This window comes from Marmota flaviventris, chromosome 10, assembly GCF_047511675.1.
Source record: "Marmota flaviventris isolate mMarFla1 chromosome 10, mMarFla1.hap1, whole genome shotgun sequence".
In the NCBI taxonomy this organism is placed as follows: Eukaryota; Metazoa; Chordata; class Mammalia; order Rodentia; family Sciuridae; genus Marmota; species Marmota flaviventris.
This window is the reverse complement of record NC_092507.1, coordinates 111,714,762-111,720,761: the sequence shown is the minus strand read 5'-3', so window position 1 is coordinate 111,720,761 and position 6,000 is coordinate 111,714,762. Positions and strand designations below refer to the sequence as shown.

At 37.9% G+C, this 6,000-nt stretch overlaps 1 pseudogene; it reads right to left on the bottom strand.

Moving 5' to 3' along the window:
* Window positions 1-1,008: 1,008 nt before the first annotated feature.
* LOC114080911 (egl nine homolog 1-like) overlaps window positions 1,009-6,000 on the bottom strand; it is a 55,455-nt pseudogene continuing 50,463 nt past the window's right edge.

Genomic DNA, 6,000 nt, shown 5'->3' with positions numbered 1-6,000 from the left:
TTTTGAATAAAAATTGCTAATATTTAATTAAGCATTTTTACATCTCTGTTCATCATGGAAATTGGTCTGTAGTTTTCATGCCTTATGTGTCCTTAATCTGTTTTTGTTATCCAGGTGATACTGACTTTTTAGAACAAATTTAGGAGTATTTCCTCATCTTATATTTTATGTAATAATTTACAAAACATGAACATTAGCTCTTCTTTAAAAGTCTGGTAGAATTTATAGGGATTCTGATCATGGAAATATACAGGAAAGCATTCCTCTGGTGAGTAAACTCCCGGGGGTAAAAGGCATACTGTTTCCCATGCTTAGAATGCTCTGCAGTTTCTCTGAGAAGCTAGTAAGATAACTAATATATGCAATGTCTAGTTGCTATGGTAATGTTCTTCGTGAAGAGGCTCTGTGCTAGAGCCTTATCAGCATGGACCTTGATCTCAGACACTCAGCTCCTGGGAAAAAAGAAACACTAAACAATATTGACTTAGAGGTATGCCTCTAAGTCAAAGCATCTACTCATTGTATTCACAGTGCTTTAATCAACCCCTTCCATCTTTTTGAGGGAAGACGATGGTCACCTGTAACTGCAAATACATGGTAGCAAACCACACACTAATGTTTTTTCCAACTCCAGTAGTTCTGAAATGGATAAAATGAGGGTATACTCTACAAGATTGTTTTTCAAGAAAGTTAAATTGATATTAAACTGTATAGGACATGAAAATAAAGATAAAGGAGAAGAAGGATAAGAAGAGGAAAAGAGAAAGAAAAAAAAGAAGCAGCAGAGAAGAGAGGTACAGCCACAAGTATGTGATACTAATTAGAATAAGTTATATTCTATGTAAGCATAATATGTCTAAATACACTCTACTGTCATATGTATGTAAATAGGCAGGCAGACTCTCTGCCAAGGGGCTTGCTAGACAGATTTGGTAGCAGCCCTTCTAGCAAGAGTAAAAGTTTGCCTTGCCCACCCATATTCTGATTTCTTGGTATTTCTAACACCTGTTAGATATTTCTAATACCTGTTAGATATTTTAATTTAGTTCATACTTTCTCATCTATATCAAATACAAAAGTTATTGTGTACCTTGTAGCATATGCTGGTTGCCACCTCATGTAGCATGTGAGAATTGCCACCAGTCTAATCAGAAAAATAATAGTCTATCAAATTTGGATTCAATGTTAGCAAACTGGGCTTTTCCTTCTTGGAAAAGTTGAAGTATACTTCCACTTACCTTAGCACCCCAGTTTTTATTTAAATAATATATGTACCACACACATCTTTTATTTCCATTTGGATTATCAACTGGAAAATCTGTCCCACTGCTTGGGTTACCAGCAACCATGGCTTTCCTCTGACCCTTGATCTTGTAGTTGACCAGCTTGCTGTTGCAGTGGAGTATCAGGTCATTCTTACTGTTCATGAGCAGCCTGATGGTCTCACAGCTGGCCTTCTAGCCCTTGGTCAAGGTGATATTGTCACCCCAGATGTCCTTGGATGAGTCACTCTTCTAGTTGAATAGCTGCCATTAACTTGATGGAGTTGTACAAGGCAAGAGCAGTGGAGCTGATCTGCTGCCTGGTCTTCTTTTCCAGGAAGTCATTCACCACTTAGATACTTTGCTTAGTGAGGCATCTCATCATGTATGCTAGTGCCAGCTTTAGCATGGGAAGCAACTTGGTTTGCTAGTATGTTGGCTTCTGTTGGAGGCTCTGTGCCACTGGGTGAATTGCCTCCAGGCATAGGCAGGCACCATGAACACTGTGTGGGTGGCTTCTCCTGATCATGCTCAGATGCAATACAGTAGACCTGGTTCTGGGATGCGCATGCTCATCACTGCCTTCCTTGTCAGTTCCTCCTGGGATGGGCTGACTGGGCACAGGGGCCAATGGTGAGGTTGGTGTATATTAGCCTTTGACAGGAGCTATGCTTCTTCCAGTCCTAGAGACAGTTAGTGCTCCTTGCAGCAGTAGAAGGAACTGTGGCAAGGAGCCTACTTCAGTAGAATGTAAGCTGCTCCAGTGAGGGAGATTTAGAACTAAGATGCTAAATAAGGAATTTAGGAGCTGGTCTAGGTGTTAAGAGTATAAAGAAGTTCCCCCAGTAAGGTCAATTTCTTGGTTGAGGAAATGCTCACGGACATGAACAGGGGATACATCTGAGGCCGGAAGGTAGGTCTCCCATAGGCAGATAGGATAAGAGCCCTCAAGGAGCATAGGATGGGAGGGGAACATTATGCCATCATGAAAGGAGACAGCATGGTTTGAAAGACATCTGTGACTCACTGCTCTATGCCAATGTTAATCAAAATGCCTTCTTCTGACCAGTAATGCCGGTTTCTGTTCTTCACAGCTGCAACTACAGCAGCCTTTCCCATGTTATCCTTGCCCTACCCTAGAATGGCTGATTACAAGCAGGCCCCTACTCAATATTCTTCCTTTTTCTAACAGGAAGGTTAAAAACCACCAAGTGAGGGATTCAAGATGATGAGCTAGAGGAAGGCTGCATTCCTTGTCACTTTGTGATTCGTGACTCAAGCAAAGAAAATACTGTTTCTCTGGAAGACAGTGCTCGCTGCCAATTGATCCTCTATTCTTTGTCCCCTCCCCTGTTTGTCCACTGCAATTACCAGCCTTTGGCCAGTATATTGTCTGATTTTCATCTGCAGCCACCTCTGCCTTCTCAAGGTGTGGCTCCCCCAGTCAGGGGACACTGGCCAGGAACTAGAAATATATTGTCAGAGTACCTGTAGGTCTGGTTGCCCTTACGGTCTTCCTGCTGAGTGTTCTAGTGGCCTCCATCTGGTGGCCTCTTTGCAGGATCTCTACTTTGTGTGAGTGCATCCCTGGTGGTCTCTCTGCAAGTTGGAATGGCATTGAGATAGTGGGATGGTGGTAAGGCAGAGCCTGCAAAATATGAAGCCCAGGTCTGTCAGATTGCAGCTGGATCTGCATGGGCCAGTCTGGGCCTGACAAGCCTGTGGAAAGCCAAAGATTGGGGGCAGTTTCCCAGGGGTAGCACAGGTTGGGCTCTCTCCAGCTCAGTGAGTCCTGAAGTGTGTGGGGAAGAAAGGAGCTGGCTACAGGAGGAAAAACTGGAAGAAGGTGTAAGGGCATCCTGTTTCGGCTCACCCAGTCAATTGGTCCAGCATGCACAAGACTGGAGGTACAGTTAAACTTCAGACAATCCCACCTATAAGCAGAGAATGGAAGGTGAGAAAATTATTGAAAGCAAACAGAAGCAGTGATAATTTTCCATAGAGACTTTCCTTTTTCTTTTCCATCTCTTTCATACCTCTACTATCTTTAAATCCAAATATGTTTTATGCATCAATTTATTAAAGAGTGGGATGTCTGAATAGTATATTACATTTTGGTTGTGTATTCTTATATTTTAACTTTGTAAAAATATCTGTATTTATTTTTTCTCTCACTTATATGTCTCCTTGGATTCTCTTCCTCACTTCTCATGCTTACAGCCAACCTCTATTAATTCCTTCCTTTTTCTTCCTAAATTTTTTTACCTCTATCTTCTCTCCTTCTCCTTTATAAACATCACATCCTACACTACTTCTGTATCTCTTTGTCTATCATTTGAAGTGGTAAACATTTTTAGCAAACTTACTGTTTATATTGTAGACAATAAGTGAACACATCATTTCTATTTATTGCAACAAAACTGTAGATGCCTTAATAGGAGCTATTCAGTTTAAGGTTGTATATTGTTTGCATTGGATGTTATTAACATTGGTCTGCACCTTAAAGGTAAGGGACTGGAAGCCTTCAGGTACATTATAAGATTATAGGAAACTGTACTGCCTCAGATCCATGCCACTAGATGGGAAGAACACAAACGACTTGAAAAACAAGGGAACAAAACACCTCAAACAAACCAAGATGTTTCAGTAATATAATCTGTAGGCACAGTAGAAGAAATTCCAGTCCAGAGAAGGAGTTTAGAATGTACATAGTTGAATTAACCTGCAAAGTATAGTATGAGGAGTAAAATCAAAGAGAAAATACAAGAAGTGAAAGATCACTTCAATAAAGAGTTAGGTTGGCTGGGGTTGTGGCTCATACAAAGAGCACTTGCCTTCCATGAGTGAGGCACTAGGTTTGATTCTCAGCACCACATAAAAATAAAATAAAGATATTGTGTCCACCTATAAGTAAAAAAATAAATATTAAAAAATAAAGAGTTAGATTGTGAAAAAAAAAACAAGCAAAAATTCTCAAAATGAAGGAATCAATAAACCAAATTATAAATTCAATAGAAAGCATCACCAACAAACTAGATTAATTGGAAGACAGAATCTCAAGCAATGAAGAACAAACTTTATACTCTTGAAAATAAAGTCAACTGTATGGAGAAGAGGAACAGAAACCAGGAACAGAAATTATAAGAAATATGGGAATAACATGAAAAATTAAATTTAAGATTTATTAGAATAAATGAAGGCATGGAGATACAAGCTAGAGGTCTGCACAATCTTTTCAATTACATAATATCAGAAAATCTCCCAAATCTAAAGAATAAAATGGAAAATCAATTAGAAGAGGTTTACAGGAATACAAATGTACAAAATTACAATGGACCCACACCAAGACACACTATAATGAGAATGACTAACATACAGAATAAGAATATAATTTTAAAGGCTGTGAGAGAAAAAAAGTCAAATTACATGTAGGGGAAGCCAATTCATATTTCAGCTGACTTTTTCAATCCAGACCCTCAATGTCAGAAGGTCCTGAACTACATACATCAAACCTAGAAAGAAAATGGACCTCAACTGAGAATTTTAAATCCAGTGAAACTAAAGCTTCAGATTTGAAGATGAAATAAAAGCATTCCATGATAAACAAAAGTTAAAAGAATTCACAATTAGAAAGCCTACAGTATAGAACATTCTCAGAAAAAAATATTTCACAAAGAGGAAATGAAAAGAAAAAAATGAAAAACAGCAAAGAAAGGAATTACACTAAAGGAAAGGTCAATCGAAGGAGAAACCAAGTCAAGTTAAAAACCAAAAATAAACCAAATGACCAGGAATGAAAATTATATTTTAGTAATAACCCTGAATGTTAATGGTCTAAACTCATCAATCAAAAGACATAGACTGGCAGATTGGATTAAAAAATAAAGACCCAACAGTATGTTGTCTTCAAGAGACTCACCTCCTAGGAAAAGACATTCATAGACTGAAGGTGAAATGTTGGGGGAAAAATGTCATTCACATGGACTTCCTAAACAAATGAGGTTTTTTCCCCTCATATTAGGTAATCTTCAAGCCAAAGTTAATCAGAAATGATAAATAAGAACATTTCTTATTGCCAAGGGAATCATACATCAATAAGACATAACAATCATAAATATATATGCCCCAAACAATGGAGCATCTACATACATCAAATAAACCTTTCTTAACTTCAAGAATCAAATAGACCACAACAGCATAATACTGGATGACTTTAACACACCTCTTTCACCACTGGGAAGATCTTTCAAACAAAAAGTCTCTCATCATTGAGTGAATACACTTTCTTCTCAGACGCACATGGATTCTTCTCTAAAATATACTATATGTTATGTCACAAATCAACTCTTACCAAATACAAAAAGTTAGAAATACTACCCTGAATTCTATCAGAATAATAGGACTAAAACTAGAAATCAATGATTAAAAAGAAAAAGCACCGAAGTTACTCCAACATCTGGAGGCTAAATAACATGCTGCTGAATGATGAATGCATAGCACTAGAAATCAGGGGCAAATAAAAAAAATACTTAGAGGTAAATGAGAACACCAATACAACATATCAAAATATCTGGAACCCTATGAAGCCAGTGCTAAGAGGAAAGTTTATTGCATTGAGCTCATTCATTAAAAGAATAAAACATCAAAGAAGTGGCCTAACATTACATTTCAAAGCCCTAGAAAAAGAAGAACACATCAACATTAAAAGCAAAATAAGACAGGAAATAATTAATATCAG